The sequence below is a fragment of the Somniosus microcephalus genome, chromosome 7, assembly GCF_052327205.1.
Source record: "Somniosus microcephalus isolate GS21.2 chromosome 7, FLI_Smic_1.0, whole genome shotgun sequence".
In the NCBI taxonomy this organism is placed as follows: domain Eukaryota; kingdom Metazoa; phylum Chordata; class Chondrichthyes; order Squaliformes; family Somniosidae; genus Somniosus; species Somniosus microcephalus.
The window spans coordinates 162966191-162989094 of NC_140993.1; the positions used below are offsets into that span (position 1 = coordinate 162966191).

General features: G+C 45.4%; 1 pseudogene; it reads right to left on the reverse strand.

Moving 5' to 3' along the window:
* The window catches only part of LOC147114981 (uncharacterized), a 421733-nt pseudogene extending 412590 nt beyond the window's left edge, over nt 1–9143 (reverse strand).
* Between the last annotated feature and the right edge of the window lie 13761 nt (nt 9144–22904).

Genomic DNA, 22904 nt, shown 5'->3' on the forward strand with positions numbered 1-22904 from the left:
TCCTCCTCACAACTCAGTCCCACCTAGTTTTGTGTTGTCAGCAAACTTGGAAATATTACATTTGGTTCCCTCATCCAAATCATTGATATATATTGTGAATAGCTGGGGCCCAAGCTCTGATCCCTGCGGTACCCCACTAGTCACCGCCTGCCACCCCGAAAAAGACCCATTGATGCGCTATCAATTACTCATAAAAGACTGAGAGTTAAGAGAGTAACTAAAGGCTTTTATTAGCAAAGAACAGAACATGCCTCTCGTGGTTGACTGGGTTCCAAGAAGGCAGGGGGCTGCAGGTCAATCACCTTTATACCTGGGCCTGTGGGTGGAGCCAGCCGAGACATGTTGAGGCATGCATAGGTACAACAGTGTGTAACAACAACAACAACAACAATAACAGTGGTTTACCACATTCACCCCTTGTTTAAAATTGAGTCCGGCGGGGTGAAGTGTACTAAAGGTTCGTGTAAGTAAGTCTATCAGGCGGCCTTGTATGCCGTCCTGATCGTCGTGGTGGCGGCGGTGATGGTGCAGCATCCAACGTTGAATCTGGCGTCTCATTGAGTGGTTGGGTGGTCAATGACGGGTCCTGGGGCTGCGGCATGCCGTCTAGCGGGGTTGGGTTGTGGGTAGTGGTGGATGGCAATGGTAGTGTTTCAGGGGCACCCAAAGGTGCTAGATCTCGTGTGGGGGCTGTGTCCTCCCGCCCATCCGGGTACGCTACGTAAGCGTACTTGGGGTAGGCGTGGGTAGTGGTGGGTGGCGAGGGAGGTGTTTCGGGAGCACCCGAAGGTGCGAGGTCTCGTATGGAGACTGTGCCCTCCCGCCCGTCCGGGTACACCACGTAAGCACACTGAGGGTTGGCATGGAGGAGGCTCACCCTCTCGACCAGGGGGTCCATCTTATGGGACCTCACGTGCTTCCGCAGTAGGACGGGTCCTGGAGAAGTCAGCCATGTCGGTAACGAGATCCCCGATGTGGACTTCCTGGGGAAGGAGAACATTCTCTCGTGAGGGGTAGCATTGGTGGCTATACAGAGCAGTGACCGAATGGAATGGAGCGCCGCAGGGAGGACTTCCTGCCAGCGAGAGGTCGGAAGGCCCTTAGATTTCAAGTTTAAAAGGACTGCCTTCCAGACCGTCGCATTCTCCCTTTCCACCTGGCCATTCCCCCGGGGGTTGTAGCTGGTGGTCCTGCTTGTAGCGATACCTCTCGAGAGCAGGTACTGCCGGAGTTTGTCGCTCATAAAGGATGAGCCCCTGTCGCTATGAATATAGCTAGGGAAACCGAACAAGGCGAAGAGGTCATTCAGACATTTAATGACCGTGGTACTGGTCATGTCTGAGCAAGGGATGGCAAACGGGAAATGGGAGTACTCATCAATTATGTTGAGGAAGTACACATTGCGGTCGGAGGAGGGGAGGGGCCCTTTAAAATCGACGCTCAGCCGTTCAAAGGGGCGCGTGGCTTTGATCAGGCTTGCTCTGTCTGGCCTATAAAAATGCGGTTTGCACTCGGCACAGATTTGGCAGTTCCTGGTCATGGTCCTGACCTCCTCGATGGAGTAGGGCAGGTTACGGGATTTGATGAAGTGAAAAAACCTGGTGACCCCCGGGTGGCAGAGGTCATTGTGGAGGGTCTTCAGTCTATCGACCTGCGCGTTGGCGCATGTACCACGTGATAGGGCATCTGGGGGCTCATTGAGTTTCCCGGGCCGGTACAAGATATCGTAATTGTAGGTGGAGAGTTCGATTCTCCACCTCAAGATCTTGTCATTCTTGATTTTGCCCCTCTGCTTATTATTAAACATAAAAGCTACTGAACGCTGGTCAGTGAGCAGGGTAAATCGTTTTCCGGCCAGGTAATGCCTCCAATGTCGCACAGCTTCCACAATGGCCTGGGCCTCCTTTTCGACAGAGGAGTGTCGAATCTCGGGGCCCTGGAGGGTCCTTGAGAAAAAGGCCACGGGTCTCCCCGCCTGGTTAAGGGTTGCAGCTAGGGCAAAGTCGGATGCATCGCTCTCCACTTGGAAAGGGATGGACTCATCCACTGCGTGCATTGTGGCCTTCGCAATATCTCCTTTTATGAGAGTGAAGGCTGCACAGGCCTCTGCTGTCAGGGGGAAGGAGGTGGACTTGATGAGGGGTCTGGCTTTGTCCGCATAGTTGGGCACCCACTGAGCATAGTACGAGAAAAACCCTAGGCATCTCTTCAGTGCTTTTTGGCAGTGGGGGAGGGGGAGCTCCATAAGGGGGCGCATCCTGTCGGGGTCGGGGCCGATGACTCCGTTCTCCACTACACAGCCAAGAATGGCAAGGCGCTTGGTACGAAACATACATTTGTCCTTGTTGTATGTTAGGTTCAGCCGCTGGGCCGTACGGAGGAATTTCTCTAGATTAACATCATGGTCCTGCTGGTCACGGCTGCAGATGGTGATGTTGTCTAGATAGGGGAAAGTGGCCTGGAGCGCGTTCTGGTCGACCATCCGGTCCATCTCCCGTTGGAAGACTGAAACCCCGTTGGTGACGGCGAAGGGAACTCTGAGGAAGTGGTAGAGACGACCGTCAGCTTCAAAAGCTGTGTACTGGCGGTCCTCAGCCCTGATGGGGAGCTGGTGGTATGCCGGCTTCAGATCAATCGTCGAGAACACCCGGTATTGTGCTATCTGATTGACCATGTCAGATATGCGGGGGAGTGGGTATGCATCTAGCTGGGTGTAGCGATTGATCGTCTGGCTGTAGTCAATAACTAGGCGCTATTTTTCGCCAGTCTTCACTACCACCACTTGTGCTCGCCATGGGCTGGTGCTACTTTCAATAATCCCTTCCTTCAGGAGTCTTGCTACCTCGGATTTAATGAAGCTCCTATCCCCGGCACTGTAACGCCTGCTTTTGGTAGTGATGGGCTTACAGTCGCGGGTGAGGTTAGCGAACAAGGAGGGGGGGGGGACTTTAAGGGTGGAGAGGCTGCAAATGGTGCGCGGCGGGCGGTTTAAAAGCTGCTGGCTGCAGACTGTGAGTGGGGGGAGGGGTCCATCGTACGCTAATGTGACACTCTTAAGGTTGCACTGAAAATCCAACCCCAGTAGAACGGCAGCGCAAAGATGGGGCAGGACCAGGAGTTTAAAATTTTTGTATTCTGTGCCCCTTACTGAAAGGGTCACTACACAGTAGCCACCGACGTCCGCTGACTGGGCTTTGGAAGCCAAAGAGATCCGATGTCGCGTCGGCAGTACCGGGAGAGAGTAACTGCGCACCGTGTCGGGGTGGATAAAGCTTTCCGTGCTCCCGCTGTCAAAAAAGCAGGTAGTGGCGCGGCCGTTTACCTTAATGTCCATCATGGACCTGGACAGTTGATGATGGAGAGATTGGTCCAGCGTCACGGAGGCCAGCGTATGGTCGAGCGAGTCGATGTGGTCGTCAGATGAGGCGGTGGTTGAGTCCGGGTCCCCCGTGGTTGAAGTTGGAGACGTCCGAGATGGCGGACAAAATGGCGGCGCCCATGGTCCCGATCCCCACGCGGCTGGGGGAGCCCAAGATGGCGGACAAGATGGCTGCCCCCACGGTTCGCACGCGGCGCTGCTGGCGTTAGCGTTTTTACCTTTGCAGGCGCTGACATAGTGTCCTTTCTTCCCGCAGCCGGAGCAGGTAGCGTTTCTCGCCGGGCAGCGTGCTCTGGGGTGTTTTGCCTGGCCACAAAAATAACATTTCTGTGCCTTGGACGTCGCAGCAGCAGTTGAAGGTGGCGGTCCCATGACCCAAGGTTGTGGCGTCCACGTTGCGGAGCGGTTAGGGGAGAAGGCGTCCATATTCCTGTGGGCCGCGTCGAGCGAGAGCGCGAGGGACACTGCCTTTCTCAGGTCCATTTCTCCCTTTTCCAACAGTCTCTGCCGGGAGTAGTCGGACCTTAGGCCCGCAACGAAAGCATCTCGGATCAGTCCCTCCGTGTGTGCTGCGGCTGATGCTTCTTTGCAATCGCAGTCTCGGCCGAGTATCCGTAGTGCCCGTAGGAAGGCCTCCACCGATTCCCCGGGCTGCTGTCTGCGGGATCTTAAGAGGTGCCGGGCATAGACCGTATTTACCAGGCGTGCGTATTGCCCTTTTAGCAGACCGATAGCCGCCGCGTAGGTCGTCGCGTCCTGGATTATTGTATAAACTTGGTGGCTCACCTTTGAGGCCAGGATTTCCAACTTGTTTTCGTCCAGGGTCACAGTTGAGGCTTGCAGGTAGGCCTCGAAGCAAGGCAGCCAATGCGCGAATTTGGTAGCCGAACCCACTTCTTGGGGGTCTAGGTCCAGGCATGTTGGTCTGAGGGCTCGCAGCAGCTCCTGTTGCTCAGCGTTTGGTGCGGCAGCCTGCTGTTCAGCGTTTGGTGCAGCAGCCTGCTGTTCTGCGTTTGGTGCAGCAGCCTGCTGTTCAGCAAATGTCGACATTTTGTTTTTGCTAATAAAATTGATGCGCTATCAATTACTCATAAAAGACTGAGAGTTAAGAGAGTAACTAAAGGCTTTTATTAGCAAAGAACAGAGCATGCCTCTCGTGGTTGACTGGGTTCCAAGAAGGCAGGGGGCTGCAGGTCAATCACCTTTATACCTGGGCCTGTGGGTGGAGCCAGCCGAGACATGTTGAGGCATGCATAGGTACAACAGTGTGTAACAACAACAACAACAGCAACAACAATAACAGTGGTTTACCACACCCATTTATTCCTACTCTCTGTTTCCTGTCTGTTAACCAATTTTCAATCCATGCCAGTATATTACCCCCAATCCCATGTGCTTTAATTTTGCACAATAACCTCTTATGTGGGACTTTATCAAAGACCTTCTGAAAATCCAAATACACCACATCCACTGGTTCTCCCTTATCTATTCTACCAGTTACATCCTCAAAATACTCCAGTAGGTTTGTCAAACACAATTTCCCTTTCATAAATCCGTGTTGACTTTGTCTAATCCTGTTGATATTTTCTAAGTATCCTGTTATCACATCCTTTATTATAGACTCTAGCATTTTCCCTACTACAGATGTTAGTCTGTAGCTCCCTGTTTTCACTCTCCCTCCTTTTTTAAATAGTGGGATTACATTTGCCACCCTCCAATCTGCAGGAACTGTTCCATAATCTATAGAATTTTGGAAGCTGACAACCAATGCATCCACTATTTCCATGGCTACCTCTTTTAGTACTCTGGGATGCAGATTATCAGGCCCTGGGGATTTATCAGCTTTCAGTCCCATTAATTTCTCCAGCAATATTTTTTTACTAATACTAATTTCCTTTAATTCCTCCTTCTCACTAGACCCTTGATTCCCTAGCATTTCTGGGAAGTCCTCTTCTGTGAAGACAGAACCAAAGTATTAGTTTAATTGCTCTGCCATTTCCTTGTTCCCCATTATAAATTCTCCCGTTTCTGACTGTAAGGGACCTACATTTGTCTTCACTAATCTTTTTCTTTTTACATACTTAATCTTTTTCTTTTTACATACTTGTCCTCTGGATCTCGACCCGTCTACCAATGGGAACAGTTTCTCTCTAGCTACTCTATCTAGGCCCCTCGTGATTTTGAACACCTCTATCAAATCTCCTCTCAACCTTCTCTGCTCTAAGGAGAACAACCTCAGCTTCTCCAGTCTATCCACATAACTGAAGTCTCTCATCCCTGGAACCATTCTTGTAAATTCACTTCACGGTAATTCAAATGTACTATTTTATAATGGCAGGAACATTAGAGTAAATTTTTCACTTGTGCACTGCCAACATGAAGCCTCTCCCACTGGGAGCATATATTGGGACTGTTCATTAAAATGAACAAGCAGGAAATCATGGGCTGCACACTCCCAGCTGGTGAGGCTCTGTATCAGAAGCACACAAGTGAATGATTTACCCTATTAAACAATGTAAAATAATATGTACAATAGCAAAATAGTTCTGATGAAGGGTCCCAGACCAGAAACCTTAACTCTGTTTCTCTCTCCACAGATGCTGCCTGGCCTGCTGAGTGTTTCCAGCATTTTCTGTTGTTATTTAAAATAATACTGTATGTAGTTGTGTATCCCCTTAAGAATTCACTTATGGATCAGGTTGCAGATGAGAATCTTGGATTTGTTTGATTGACAGGTCATAAAACAAGTTGGAGATAGCGTGGAATTGGTGTATTCTTGGAAAGAAGAAGCTGAAACACACAGTATTTTAAAATTAATTTGCATATGAAGAAGTTTGGATTGCAGGAGATAGAAAGTGCAATTATCCTAATTGCAAGAATCATTTTTTTAATTAAACTTTCCTTCATTTACACCTAGCTGTGTGCCATTCAATTATTTTTAGTTTGTTTTAACCTACTTATCCATGGTCTGCTGAAGCTCTTGAAAAAGTAGTTAGGGATGAGAGTCAAGTGAGAAGAATGCCCCATTCAGGTCTGGTAGAATAACATTGCTTAACAAATTTGCCCATGTTAGAATAAAAAATGCCCATGATTAAGATCGACACAGCACTATAGGAAATGTTACTTAAATGTGTTATGCAACGATGGTATGGGGAATGTTACATAAATATGTTACAGGAAGTGTATGGCGGCATGCACTTACATACTTTAATATATCTTTGGGTTGTATAAATAGAATACAAGAGTAAAGTGGTAATGGTAATGGTTAGGCCACAGGTAAAGAGTACTGTGTGCATTTTGAGCATCCCATTATAGAAAATAAAACATTAAAACCATAGAACGCATGCAACAGAAATTCACCAGAAGGAAGCCAAAAATGAGAAACTATAGTTAGGACGTGAGACGTGAAATATTCAGATTACCTCCACTAGAGCAAAGAGATTTTTAATATTATGAAGGGTTTTTATTTCCCCTGGTTGGGGAGTCAGCGACAAGGGGTCATGAATTGAAAATGGCCACTAAAAAGCAAAGAAAGCGGTTAGGAGAAATTCCTTTCACAGAGTTGTTGGAGCATGGAATGCTTTGCCACAGACAATAGTTGAGGCAAAGATCATTGCACCTTTAAAGGAAAAATGGATATACATTTGATGCAGAGGAAGATAAAGGGTTATGAGGAGAGCACGGGAGAATGGTATTAGTTTTGGATTGCTCTAGCAAAGAGCCAGTGCAGACATGATGGAGCAAATGACCCCCTACTGTGCTGTACACTTCTACAGTTCTACCTCCTGTGGTGTTACTTAGATGAGTAGGAGGATACACAATATGCTACATAGCATACAATATACTGTAGGGCCACTGATTAATGGTGATTTAATTAAAAATGCAATTTCCCTTATACAAAGTAATATGGAAGTGTTAGTGGTATTTTCAGGTTCAAATTACTGTATGTATGATGATGTCTTCAAAAATTTTAAATCAGTGGCCTTTATTATATGCTGGTTTAGCTATGTAACAAACTTTTCGTCTTAGTTTTTAAAAGAAAATCTAGGTTCCACAGGAAGACGGTAGAGAAAATGTTCTAGGTTGGAGTTACAGCACTGAGGGGTGGGGAGTTACAAGGTTTTGTAATAGAAGGTTGTCATGGAAGTTTATAAACAAACAACAACCCATTTCACCCATTATGCCTGTGCCAGCTCTCTGGAAGAGGTATTCACTTGGTCCCATTCCCCTGACTTTACACATAGCCTTATTATTTTTCAGATATTTATCCATTTCTCTTTTAAAAACTATGGAACTTGCTTCAGTCATAGTATTTACCTTATCAAAACTCCTCATAATTTTGAACACCTTTATCAGATCATCTCTTAACTTTCTTGTTCTAATGAACAGATCCCCAGTTTCTCCAGTATCACCTCAATGTGTCTCATCCCCATATTTTAGTGAATCTTCTGTACCTTCTCCATGGCATCCTTCCTAAAGTAAGGACAATATTCTAATGCCTAACCAATTATTTGTATAGATTTTGCATTACCTCTTTGCTTTTGTACCTGGTCCTTTTTATATAACGTAAGATCTCGTATGTTCTTTTTTTTTAATGCTTTGTCAACTTGTCCTCATACTTTCATTGAGTTGTATATCTGAACCTTTAAATCTGTCTGCTCCTCTACTCCTTTTAAAGTTTTGCCATTGAGTATATTGGCTACTCCTGATAATTCAAAGATGGTTTTCACATTAAAAAATTTGAATTATTCAATAGTTTAAATTAAGCACTGTAAATAACACAATGTGGGAATTTAGTACTAAAAAAATTGAATCAGATAACTGCTCCACATTAAATTTAATCTGACAACTATCTGCCCAATTTAGTAACTTACATTCTTCTTAAGTCATTTACAGTCGTCTTCACAATTAACTACATTCCCAGGTGCAAGACTTTGGCTTATTGGTAGCATTCCTGACCAAGTCAGAAGGTGCAGAATTCTAACCCTGCTCCAGACAGTCCCAGTGAGTGGAGACTGGAGCTCCGGCTCTGAATTGCCGGTTGACATCCAGCTGATAGTCTACATGCGACTGGTATTAATAGGTGTAAACGCCCTGAAAACCTACCTGTAACTAGTATTAATCATGTAACCCGCTAATATGCACCCTATAACTACAGTCAGAATCCCCCTGCACTGTACAAGGTGCGATTAGGCTCCCCAGTTGATGCCACTTTTAACAGACTCCATTTCTCTCCCTATCTCCTATCTCCCTGGTTCTATATGAAGGTGACAACTCTGAACTGGGAACCTCAATCAGAGCCAACATAGAATCATAGGATTATACAACACAGAAGGAAGCTATTCGGCCCATCATGCCTGTGCCTGCTCTTTGAAAGAGCTATCCAATTAGTCCCACTCCCCTGCTCTTTCACTGTAGCCCTGCAAATTTTTCCTTTTTAGGTATATATCCACGTCCCTTTAAAGTTACTATAGATCCGCTCCCACCACCCTTTCAGGTAATGCATTCCAGATCATAACAACTTGCTGAGTAAAGAAAATTCTCCTCATCTCCCCCCTGGCTTTTTGTCAATTATCTTAAAGCTGTGTCCTATGGTTAATGACCCTCCTGCTAGTGGAAACAGTTTCTCCCTATCTACTCTATCAATACACTTTATGATTTTGACCACCTCTATTAAATCTTCCCTTAACCTTCTTTGCTTGAAGAATAATCCCAGTGTCTCTAGTCTCTCCACATAACTGAAGTCCCTCATCCCTGCCACCATTCTGGTAAACCTCCTTTGCATCTTCAAGGCCTTGACATCCTTCCTAAAGTGTAGTGCCTGGAATTGGATACAATACTCTAGCTGAGGTCTAACCAGCAATTTATGAAGGTTTCTAACTTGCTTGCTTTTGTACTCTATGCCTCCATTTATAAAGCCAAGGACCCGTGTGCCTTTTTAAAAAAAAGCTTTATCAACTTGTCCTGACACCTTCAAAGATTTGTGTGTGTGAACATCCAGGTCTATCTGTTCCTGCACCCCCATTAAAATTGTAACATTTAGTTTATACCGCTTCTCCTATTTTCTTCCAAAAAGCATCACTTCACACATCTCTGCATTACATTTCATCTGCCATGTGCCTGCCCATTTCACCAGTCTGTTTTTTTTCTTTTTCTCTTTCCTTCTTTAAGGTGCTGCTTAAAACCTACCTCTCATCTGCCCTAACAACTCCTTATATGGTTCGGTATCAATTTTTTTTGATAACGCTTCTGTGAAGTGCCTTGGGACGTTTTACTACATTAAAGGCACTATATAAATGCAAGTTGTAGTTGTTGTCTATGTCCTCCTGAAATATGCTACTATCTTCCTCACTGTTTACTACATTTCCAAGCTTTGTGTCAGCCAAAAACTTTAAAATAATGCCTTCTATACCCAAGTCCAGATCATTAACATATATATAAGGTGCCTTGTGCATTGAGTGGTGCTGGAGTTTTGCTAAGTGGGAGAGTTCGGATAAGTGGGAGGTGAGGGTGTGTTTTTTGCTCTGTTTTGTTCCCCACTCCCAGGCTTGGACAACACTGCGGAGGCGGAGCAGCGAGATGAGTCAACCAAACAGGCCCCACAGACAGTATTCAAGGAGGAGGTTGGTGATCAGCTGGTTGGTTGGTTTTCTTCCTTCTCTTCTCTTTTATACCTTTAAGTTGGTAAGTCCTTTGAATAGTGGTGTGACATTATCATCTATATCCGGGCAGGGTCTTCATAACTAATAATAAGAAATGTAATTAATTATATAGAATGGAGCAGGCGATGTGTTACTGTTGCGAGATGTGGGAGCCGGTGGTCCCCATTGAGGCTCACGGTGATTACATCTGCGACAAGTGTTTACTGCTAGAGGAACTCAAGTTCCATGTTATGGAGCTTGAGACCGAGCTTCAGACATTGCGACACATCAGGGAGGGGGAGAAGTTCCTGGGCTCTATGTTTCAGGAGATGGTCACACCTATGAAGTTAATTACTGCAGATGTAGTCCGTGGTCAGGGACAGGACGGTGTGACTACGAGTGAGGAAGGTACAGGGATCCAGGATGTAGTGTTGAAGGAGACGCAGCCCTTGTTCTTGTCCAGCAGGATCGAGGTTCTTACTCCCTGTGAGGGCGGGAGTGGGGACTGCAGGGAGGATGAGCAACCTGGCCACAGCACCATGGTACAGGGGGCCATTCAAGTGGAGGGAGTAAAAAGAAATGTTGTAGTGGTAGGGGATAGTATCATTAGGGGGATAGATAGGGTTCTCTGCAGTCAAGAGCGGGAGTCCCGAAGGCTGTGTTGCCTGCCCGGTGCGAGGGTTAAGGACATCTCTTCTGGGCTGGAAAGAAACTTGGAGTGGGAGGGGGAGGATCCAGTTGTCGTGGTCCATGTTGGTACAAACGATGTAGATAGGACAAGGAAGACGGTTCTGTTAAAGGAGTATGAGCAGCTAGGGGTCAAATTAAAAAACAGAACCTCAAGGGTAATAATCTCTGGGTTATTACCTGAGCCACGAGCGAATATGGCTAGGATAAATAAAATTAAAGAGTTAAATGCGTGGCTCAAAGACTGGTGTGGGAGAAATGGGTTTTGCTTCTTGGGACACTGGCACCAATACTGGGACAGGAGGGAGCTGTTCCATTGGGACGGACTCCACTTGGCCAGTGCTGGGACTAGAGTCCTGGCAAATCATATAACTAGGGCTGTAGCGAGGGCTTTAAACTAATTAGTGGGGGGGGAGGTTTCTAGAGAGCAAATAATAGAAATGACAACAGAGAAGGTCATAGACTTAGGTAGCAGTGGGGGAATTAAAAAACAGAATGTGTCAGGAAGGGACAGAAGGTATGGAGCAAAAAGTAAAGTACTAAAAAGGGAAAAAACAGGAACGAAGTGTTACAAAACATATTTGAAAGTTCTTTATCTGAATGCACGTAGCATTCGTAACAAAATGAATGAGTTAACGGCACAAATAACGACATATGGGTATGATCTTGTGGCCATTACAGAAACATGGCTGCAGGGTGACCATGACTGGGAATTAAACATACCAGGTTATTTAATAATCAGGAAGGACAGGCAGGAAGGGAGAGGAGGTGGGGTGGCTATGTTAATAAAGGGAGGAATCACTATAATACAGAGAAATGATATTGGGTCAAAGGAGCAGGATAGTGAAACAGTTTGGGTGGAGATAAGGAATAATAAGGGGAAAAAAGCACTAGTGGGTGTAGTCTATAGGCCTCCGAACAGTTGCAACTCTGTTGGATGGAGTATTAATCAGGAAATAGTTGAGGCTTGTAATAAGGGAACAGCTATAATTATGGGGGATTTTAATTATCATATTAACTGGACAAATCAAATTGGGCAGAGCAGCCTTGAGGATGAGTTCATTGAGTGTATTAGGGATGGGTTTCTTGAGCAGTATGTAACTGAACCGACCAGGGGGCAAGCAACCTTAGATTTGGTCCTGTGTAATGAGACAGGATTAATTAAAAATGTCCTAGTAAAGGATCCCCTTAGAATGAGTGACCATAACATGGTTGAGTTCCATATTCAATTAGAGGGTGAGAAGGTTGGATCTCAAACAAGCGTGCTGAGCTTGAATAAAGGAGACTATGATGGTATGAGAGCGGAATTGATTAGAGTGGACTGGGAAAATAGATTAAAGGGTAAGACGGTACATGATCAGTGGTGTACATTTAAGGAGTTATTTTACAATTTCCAAAAAATATATATTCCACTGAGGAAAAAAGGGAGTAAAAGAAAAGATAGCCATCCGTGGCTAAGTAAAGTAATTAAGGATAGTATCCGACTAAAAACAAGGGCATATAAGGTAGCCAAATCTAGTGGGAGGATGGAAGATTGGGAAGTCTTTAAAAGACAGCAAAAAATAACTAAAAGATTGATTAAGAAAGGGAAGATAGATTATGAAAGTAAATTAGCAAAAAATATAAAAACAGACAGTAAAAGTTTCTATAGTTATATAAAAAGAAAAAGGGTGGCTAAAGTAAATGTTGGTCCCTTAGAGGATGAGACCGGGAAATTAATGGTGGGAAACATGGCGATGGCAAAAACACTGAACAATTATTTTGTATCAGTCTTTACAGTAGAGGACACTAAGAATATTCCAACACTGGACAAACAGGGGGCTCTAGGAGGGGAGGAACTAAATACGATTAAAATCACTAAGGAAGTGGTACTTGGTAAAATAATTGGACTCAAGGCGGATAAATCCCCTGGACCTGATGGCTTGCATCCTAGGGTCTTGAGGGAAGTAGCGGTAGGGATTGTGGATGCATTGGTAATAATTTTCCAAAACTCCCTGGACTCAGCAAAGGTCCCGGCAGATTGGAAAACTGCTAATGTAACACCCTTATTTAAAAAGGGTAGTAGGCAGAAGGCTGGAAACTATAGACCTGTTAGCCTAACATCTGTGGTTGGTAAAATGTTAGAGTCCATTATTAAGGAGACAGTAACGGGACATTTGGATAAACATAATTTAATAGGACAAACTCAGCATGGTTTCATGAAGGGGAAGTCATGTTTGACAAATTTGCTGGAGTTTTTTGAGGAAGTAACATACAGGGTGGATAAAGGGGAACCAGTGGACGTAGTGTATTTAGACTTCCAAAAGGCATTTGACAAGGTGCCACACAAAAGATTATTGCTCAAGATAAAAAATCACGGGATTGGGGGTAATATTCTGGCGTGGGTGGAGGATTGGCTCTCTAACAGAAAGCAGAGAGTTGGGATAAATGGTTCGTTCTCAGATTGGCAACCAGTAACTAGTGGTGTTCTGCAGGGGTCAGTGCTGGGTCCCCAACTCTTTACAATCTATATTAACGATTTGGAGCAGGGGACCGAGTGTAACATATCAAAGTTTGCAGATGATACAAAGATGGGACGGAAAGTAGTGAGTGAGGAGGACATAAAAATCCTGCAAAAGGACATAAACAGGCTAAGTAAGTGGGCAGAGATTTGGCAGATGGAATACAATACTGGAAAGTGTGAGGTTATGCACTTTGGCAGGAAAAATCATAGAGCAAGTTATTATCTTAATGGCAAGAAACTGGAAAGTACTGTAGTACAAAGGGATCTGGGGGTCCTGGTGCACGAAACTCAAAAAGTTAGTATGCAGGTGCAGCAAGTGATCAAGAAGGCCAATGGAATGTTGGCTTTTATTGCTAGGGGGATGGAATATAAAAACAGGGAGGTATTGCTTCAGTTGTACAAGGTATTGGTGAGACCGCACCTGGAATACTGCATACAGTTTTGGTGTCCATACTTAAGAAAAGACATACTTGCTCTCGAGTCAGTACAAAGAAGGTTCACTCGGTTAATCCCGGGGATGAGGGGGTGGTCATATGAGGAGAGGTTGAGTAGATTGGGACTCTACTCATTGGAGTTCAGAAGAATGAGAGGCGATCTTATTGAAACATATAAGATTGTGAAGGGGCTTGATCGGGTGGATGCGGTGAGGATGTTCCCAATGATGGGTGAAACTACAACTAGGGGGCATAATCTTAAAATAAGGGACTGCTCTTTCAAAACTGAGATGAGGAGAAACTTCTTCACTCAGAGGGTGGTAGGTTTGTGGAATTTGCTGCCCCAGAAAGCTGTGGAAGCTACATCATTAAATAAATTTAAAACAGAAATAGATAGTTTCCTAGAAGTAAAGGGAATTAAGGGTTACGGGGAGCGGGCAGGAAATTGGACATGAGTCTAGGTTCGGAATGGTCATGGCCCTGTGGGTAGTGGAGTGGGCCCAGGGGCCGTGTAGCCTGGTTCTGCTCCTACTGTGTTCTAATTCTGTGTTAGATTTCAGGAGATGGTTTTATTCCTGTTCCTGGCTGGGGTGGAGATCGCCTTTACAGAAGGTAAGTACTGTAGAAAATATAGGGACAGAGTGATCTCCTGGAAGAATTTCGATCGCCTAGATGGGTCGGAGAGGAATTTCCCAGATTTTTTTCTCCCAAATTGGCCATTGGGTCTTTATCTGGTTTTTCGCCTCTCCCGGGAGATCACATGGGTTTGGGTGGATGCACAGTGATAGAAGATTTGAGGTTAGGATCAGATCAGCCATGATCTTATTGAATGGTGAAGCAGGCTCGAGGGGCCGATTGGCCTACTCCTGTTCCTATTTCTTATGTTCTTATGTTCTTATATCAAAAAGATTAGTGCTCCCAATACCGACCCCTGGGGACGCCACTGTACAATTCCCTCCAGTCCGAAAAACAACCATTCACTACTACTGTCTGCTTTCTGTCCCTCAGCCAATTTATTATCCACGCTGCCACTGCCCCTTTAATCCCAAGGGCTTCAATTTTGCTAACAAGTCAATTATATGGCACTTTATCAAATGCCTTTTCAAAGTCCATATACACAACATCAACTGCACTACCTATCTTCATCAACCCTCTCCGTTATTTCATCAAAGAACTCAAATCAAGTTAGTCAGCCATGATATACCTTTAATAAATCTGTGTTTGCTGTCATTTATTAACCCATATTTTTCCAAGTGACAATTAATTTTGTCTCGGATTACTGTCTCTAAAAGTTTCCCCACCACTGATGGTAGGCCGACTGGCCGGTAGTTACCTGTTTTTTCTCTCTCCCTTTTTTGAACAGGGGTGTAACCCAGTGACTTTTATATCTTGAGCACTGCCAATCAATGTTCCCTTTATTTATTTTGGGTGCGCGGACACTTTTAAGAGTCCTATTCAAAATACCGCGCATGTGCAGTTTCTCCTATTTAAAAGCCGGTGAACCGGCTGTGCGGGAGCTGCAGAACACTGCATGGCCTCACAGCTTAAAGGGAACATTGCTGCCAACCATTTTATACCTCTTCTTGATCTATTTTTATCCTATCCATTTTCTCTATCCCCTCCTCCTTTACTGTAACACTGGCAGTATCCTCTTTAGTGAAGGCAGATGCAAAGTACTCATTTAGTACCACTGCATCCACAAGAATTCCTTTATGGTCCATAATCAGTCCCACCTTTCCTTTGACTATCCTTTTACTCTCTAAATGTTTATGAAAGACTTTAGTATGCCCCTTTATGTTGCCCGCTAATCTATTCTCATACGTTCTCTTTGCCCCTCTTATTTCCTTTTTTAGTTTTCCTCTGCACTCTCTGCAGTCAGCTTGATTCTCTACTGTATTAGGAACCTGACATTTATCCTTTTCTTGTTTCATTTTAACCTCACAGGTTTAATCATCCAGTGAACTCTAGCTTTGGATGCCCTTCCTTTCCCCCTCATAGGAATGTATCTAGTTTATACCTGAACTATCTCCTCTTTGAAAGTCTCCCATTGTTCAACTACTGTTTCACCTGCCAATCTTTGTTTGCAATCCACCTGGGCCAAATCCCTTTTCAACTCACTGAAATTAGCCCTCTTCCAATTGATTATTTTCACCTTTGATTGTCCTTTGTCCATTTCCATAACTGGTCTAAACCTAATGATATTGTGATCACTGTTTCCCAAATGTGCTCTCACTGAAACATGCTCCACTGGCCCCACTTCATTCCCCAGTACTAGATCCAGCACTGCTTCTTTCTTCGTTGGGCTGGAAACATACTGATCAAGAAAGTTCTCTTGTACACATTTCAGGAATTCCTCCCCTCTTTGCCCTTAACACTGTTTTTTCTCCCAATCTATATTAGGATATGTTCTTGGACTTCACGTGTCAAAACTGGCCAACACAGACCAATCTGAACCCAAATGGGAGATTACACAAAAAGCAGCAGGCTTGGTGTTTGGGTCACTTCTCACAGGGCATATCGTTCTAAATTCAGCTCAAATTTCTAAACCACTCCCTGGGTTTTGACTCAATAAAAGGAAAGCTTTCATAAAATGATAGAAATTACAGCACGCAAAGAGGCTGTTAGGTCCCCAGTGCCAGTGCTGCCACTCTCTGCTGTAACAGTATTCCCCCAAATCATGCTATATTCCTCATTTTCATACTTAACTCTCTCCCTTTTCAATGCCGCTCTACTCTGTGCTTCAATAGCCACATGGCGAAGCATCCTATTGCATAATGGCCCTCATTTCAAAAACCTTCCCTCTCTCTTGGTTCTTCCTTGAGAATCCTCAGTCTCTGTCCTCTTGTTCTCCATTTGCCCATAAGGTGGAAACAATTTTTCACTATTCACACATATTAAAGTTCCCAGATTTCACTTATCCCTATACTGGCTGCTCATCTCTTGGCACTGCTCCACCTTGTTACAGATGCTGCTCCTGGATCTGAAGGAAATGCTGTGCCCACATTGTAGGGGGTGGCGGGTGGCGCGTGCGCCCAGTCAGTTATGCCCCTGACTGCCTGTGAGTGGTTTGAATCGCTCCTACGCCCCTGTGTTCTAGACACAGGTGCAGGCGGCGATACAGAAAAATCGAGTAGACGAGTGGTTTGGTGTAAGAAAACAAAGATTTTATTCAAACAGAAATAAAACACAGTCTGATGGTAAACAATTACAGCCATAAACAGATAATTATACTTATACAGGGAATGGGGAACACACAGCACATCGAGGGAGAAACAAACTACATTAACAATCCCCTTATCCTTATCCCACCCCCTATACCTAACTAGGTTAAGCTATGAGGGGCCAGGAATTCATGCTCACCAATCCAAAGCCTGTTGCTTTAACAGTTGCGAGTTTTGAGGTTTGGTCTCCTGTCCTTTGGGGTACTCCATCGCCACGTGGTCTCAGGACGCGGTGCTGGAGCTGTTGCTGCAACACACCTTTCCTCTCCTCAGCTACCATCGTCGTCTCGTCGCGCTTCTTCTTCTCCCTCGGGCGGTCGGCGACGGTAACGTTGCATTTGTGGGACGGTTGGCAGTCTTCGCTGCTTAGAGTTTTCTACCCATTCTTGGAACGCCGGTATATTCGTCTAAATTCTTCCCCAAATGCCAGCTTATAACTAGGCGCTCGGTCTTTATCAATGCGTCTTTTGCTGCCCTTCTCTGCTCTTGTCGGGTCTCTACCTTGTTCTTCATCTCGTTTCATTTCGTGTGTCCTGGGTGACTTTGGACTCGGGTCTCGTTCCCCTCTCCGCGATTGGTATGGATGTCCTTGGCTGTATTCACCCAATGCGGGGAGCGAGAAGAGAACCCGCCACGAGGCCAGGGCATGAGTATGGGTGGCAGCAGCCCAAGAGGTCAGAGTCAAGAGAGCAGAGCAAGATAGCGATGCCAGAGGGCGATTGCTACTGAGGGCCTACAATTATACTCCTTCCGATGGCCCTTATCTGCGCGCCAAATCAGGTCAGTCCATTGTTTAACTTTTGGCGGGCTGTTTTAAATGATTATACCAATCTAAGCTAACTGGCTTTAGATGGCAGTTTATCGCACCTGATGGCCCGATGTCCGAGTTGTATTGTCATTAATGCATTTTAATCGGCCTGTCCAGCCTTGGTGGCTTCCTTAAGCTGTTTCCGATTATTTATGCGGACAAACTAATGGCCTCATGCTTAGGCCTAATTGGGTTGATCTGTTTCAATCTGATGAAATGCATATTCAGTGTTTGCCTGGCTGTCTGGCTTTTCAAACACAAAGTCCTTTTCACAGAAATGCATTTTAAGTTTTGGTTTCTCAAACTGCCTGCTCTGTGCTGCACAGTCCAAGCTTTTAAAAATCTTACAGGCTTTTGGTCACGAGGTGCAGACGCCATCTTTTGGGTACCCATTTTAAAGTGTCCATGCAGGGTCCCTTTTATTAATAACATTGGGGGAATGTGGGAATTTTGCGAATCTTACACTCCCCCCTGTGATACTAAAACTTGCTTGAAGTATCATCCTTACAAGGTGAGCAAAATTTCTGACCCTCCATAGTCAACCTTCCCCTGCAATTACCTATCTAATATACCCACGACACATGCACTTCCCATTCCGCGAAAACGTAGTGTACATAAGCATACATAGAATAACTACAGTCGTTTACACACATCCAAGCATGGAGGGGGTCCAACACCCCTATACCACCTGGTACACATACATCTCTATTAACAACACGTCGCAAAATCTTTATTGAAAACAACAAACACAAAAAATCAACAATCTTTAATCAAAAATACAAAACTCAAACAGGTGTATCTCCCTCCACCTTTACATAATGTTCCTTCCAGATCCTCTGGTTTCAGAATTCTAGCATCTGACCTCTTCCCTTGCACTGAATGCAGACTAGATACAACACTATCCCTAACTGGCAAACCACAAGAATGTGGGAAGCCAGTCTGATCCACGACGGGACCTTTATGTTATTGAAAATGTCCCACCAGGGTGGAATCACAGTGTCCCTGTTTTAAATCCTCCAGATTACTGCGGCCTTCGCCCAGCAACCATGCCCCATACAGCATGCACACCTCGTTCTGCGCAGCCTGGTCAGAGGCATTTCTGTCCTCCCTTATGAGGGCATTTACTGTCTTTGCGTGCTTCTCCAACTCCGCTATAATCTCCTTTAAATGGACCGTCATGGCCTGGTCCTCATGCCCACTACCTTGTTCTCGTCCATTATTATCTTCCTTAACTGGGTTTTTAAACCGTTTATCTGGGTCTGTAGCTCTATGTCATCCAAACTGTTGATGACAGAGGACCCAGTATTAAACGCAGAAAAAAATCATTTCATACTCCCCTTCTTTGCCTCCCTGCATTACCCAAAAACTCGCGGTGTGTGTTGTACAGTTCGGTTTTGTCAACATTGGCGAAATCGAACTCATAAAACTTCTTGAACATGTCCTTTAATAGGGCCTGGTATAGCTGCTCTGTTTCTTTGGGGCACCACTCCAGTAAATATACCTTGGTGAGATTTAAAATCACGGGGGCTACCGCATAGTGTACCCCCTGGTACAGCATCTGGTCGGTAGGTACTAGTACCAGCCCATTCCCTGGTCCCTTGGTGGTGGTGGGGCACCCTTCCCTGGGTAACCTCGCTGCCTGCGCCGTGGGCAGGCACTTTCGGGGGCGAGTTACAAGCTCAGTGGCATTGACTGGGATCGGGGAGTATGGGACCGCGCACACCTTCCGGCTGGTATCCCACTTCATCCCCTCCCCGGTGTCTCACCACTGTCGGTGGAAAACAATAGATATGCCCGAGGGGCAGACCCTCTCTGACCCCCACATACAGATGTAAATCCCTTGGTCCGGTTCCCACCACTTGTCCCAACACACACTTAATCCCCCGTGAGTCCCTGTAATCGTCCGGTGTGTATTGTTCCCCAACCGTTCCCACTCGACTGCGGGGTTCCTCATATCCTTGCTTAGCTTTCTGAGCCACCACCGCCTATCCAGAGGAATGTGTCCCTTGCACGTTAAACACACACGCTTCCCTACGATGACGTTGACCCTTGTGGTAACAACCCGTACCCTGGGGCACAGTAGGGAGGCCTCCCCGTACGAGGTATGCATAAGATCCAAGGAGAGGACATATAAATTGGCCAGAAAAAGCAGTAAACCTGAGGATTGGGAGCAGTTTAGGATTCAACAAAGGAGGACAAAGGGGTTAATTAAGAGGGGGGAAATAGAATATGAGAGTAAGCTTGCAGGGAACATAAAAACTGACTGTAAAAGCTTTTATAGATATGTGAAGAGAACAAAATTGGTGAAGTCAAGCGTAGGTCCCTTGCAGTCAGAATCATGGGGAGCAAAGAAATGGCAGACCAATTAAATACATACTTTGTTTCTGTCTTCACAAAGGAGGACACAAATAACCTCCCAAAGATGTCGGGGAACATAGGGTCTAATGACAGGGAGGAACTGATAGAAATCAGTATTTGTAGGGAAATGGTGTTAGGGAAATTGATGGGATTGAGGGCCGACAAATCCCCAGGGCCTGATAATCTACATCCTAGGGTACTTAAGGAAGTGGCCCTCGAAATAGTAGATGCGTTGCGGGTCATCTTCCAAAATTCGACAGACTCTGGAACAGTACCCATGGATTGGCGGGTAGCTAATGTTACCCCACTGTTCAAAAAGGGTGGTAGCGAGAAAATGGGGAATTACAGACTGGTAAGCCTGACATCGGTAGTGGGGAAAATGCTAGAGTCCATTATAAAGGATGTAATAGCAGAGCACTTGGAAAAAAGTGACAGGATCGGACAAAGTCAACATGGATTTACAAAAGGTAAATCATGCTTGACTAATCTACTGGAATTTTTTGAGGATGTAACTGGTAAAATAGATAAGGGAGAACCAATGGATGTGGTGTATTTGGATTTTCAAAAGGCTTTCGATAAGGTCCCGCATAAGAGATTAGCGTGTAAAATTAAGGCACATGGGATTGGGGGCAAGGTATTGACTTGGATAGAGAACTGGTTGGCAGACAGAAAGCAAAGAGTTGGAATAAACAGGTCTTTTTCCGATTGGCAGGCAGTGACTAGTGGGGTACCGCAGGGATCGGTCCTTGGACCCCAGCTATTCACAATATATATTAATAATCTGGATGAGGGAACTAGATGTAATATCTCCAAGTTTGCAGATGACACAAAGCTGGGTGGGCGTGTGTGTTGTGAGGAGGATACCGATAAACTCCAGTATGATCTGGACAGGTTGGGTGATTGGGCCGAAGCATGGCAGATGCAATATAATGTGGATAAATGCGAGGTTATCCACTTTGGTGTCAGAAACAAGGTGGCAGATTATTATCTGAATGGCAATAGATTGGGAGAAGGGGAAGTGCAACGAGACCTGGGCATCCTTGTGCACCAGTCGCTGAAAATAAGCATGCAGGTGCAGCAGGCGGTTAAGAAGGCAAATGGTATGTTGGCCTTCGTAGCGAGAGGGTTTGAGTACAGGAACAAGGATGTTTTGCTGCAGTTGTACAGGGCCTTGGTGAGACCACATCTGGAGTATTGTGTGCAGTTTTGGTCGCCTTATCTGAGGAAGGATGTTCTTGCCATGGAAGGAGTGCAGCGAAGATTCACCAGGCTGATACCTGGGATGGCAGGAATGACGTATGAGGAGAGATTGGGTTTATTGGGCTTTTACTTGCTGGAGTTTAGAAGATTGAGAGGGGATCTCATCGAAACTTATAAAATTCTAACAGGACTGGACAGACTAGATGCTGGAAGGATGTTCCCGATGGTCGGGGAGTCCAAAACCAGGGGTCACTGTCTACGGATAAAGGGTAAGCCATTTAGGACAGAGATGAGGAGGAATTTCTTCACCCAGAGAGTGGTGAACCTGTGGAATTCTCTACCACAGAAGGCAGTGGAGGCCAATTCATCATCTATCTTATCTATATATATAAATAAACGGATCGATCTGTCTGTCTGTCTGTCGGTCTGTCTGTCTGTCTATCTGTCTGTCTGTCCTTCGGTGTGCGTCTGTCCGGCTATACACTCGAAAGCTTTAGAGCGTACCTACGCGTGCTTTACGTCAAAAGAAAGCTTACCTTTCCAAAACGGTCGTAAGCGTATTTATGTTTCGGCCGGACAAAAATCGCGCCCGCGGTATCCAAAAAACGTTCAAAATTCCGCTCATTAGCATCTCATTATCCACTCATTAGCGATAGAGTGACGTCAAGGTCGACCAATCGTACGCCGGGTTCCTGGCACGTGCGGGCGGGCTTTCCTACAGTCGAGTGACGGGACAATTGACCAATCCTACGCTTCGGTGACCTGACGGTCCACCAATCGGTGCCTGTGTGGGCGGGCCTTATCGTTCTGAACCGAGGTGAGTCGCCGCCATCTTGATTCCAAACTTTTCATTTCTTTTTCCCGCTTTCTGCGTGTTTCTTTTCAAATCTACATTTCCAGCAAAAAAAAAGTTGCTTTTAAAACACAAATTGTTTTTTAAAAAAATTAATTAATTTGTAAATCTTTTGTCTAACCTCTATAATTTTCCTACCATTCACCGTTTTTCCAGGCCCGGGGCCTAGGCTTCTCCAACTGCCAGCAGTGCAACTCTAGACCCAGGCTCCCGGCCTAGACAGAGACAAACACTGGCAGAGGGCAGAGGGTGTGCTGCCTCAGCTCCATTCCCGGGGTCAGTAGGTGGGGAGGCTTCATAAGCAACTGGGGTAGGTCGCAAGCCGCGAATAATAATCTGAAGATCCTGTGTTTGCAGCTGAGGAAATTTCTTCTGCTGACAGCCCCAGGTTAACGGCAGCCATCTTTGTCAAGCAGGGCGAAAAGTTTCAGTGCGACACCATTTTGATTCAGTGTGTAACAGAGTGCATGCGTGGCCATTTTAGTACAGGAACATAGAGTGGTTGGGGCTTCTGTGCTCCAAATCTGTGTCTGTGACAGACAATCGACTGTGTGGGCGGGGCCTAATCTTTCCAACTGAAAAGCAAGCGGCGGCCATTGTTTGTGATAAAACACACTGAGGTGAGCACCCCTTTATTAATAAAAAGATTGGTGAGGTTGTAAAGTGTATGTTATAGAAAGATTTACCAAAAATGTTTTATAAGTACAGGAAACTTTGTGCTATCCGGAGGTGAGCTATCCGGCAATCTGGAGCCACCGGCAAAAATCAGCAGCTGTTTTTTATTCTTTTTTGTTTTCTTTGCTTTCTTTGAACAGTCAAG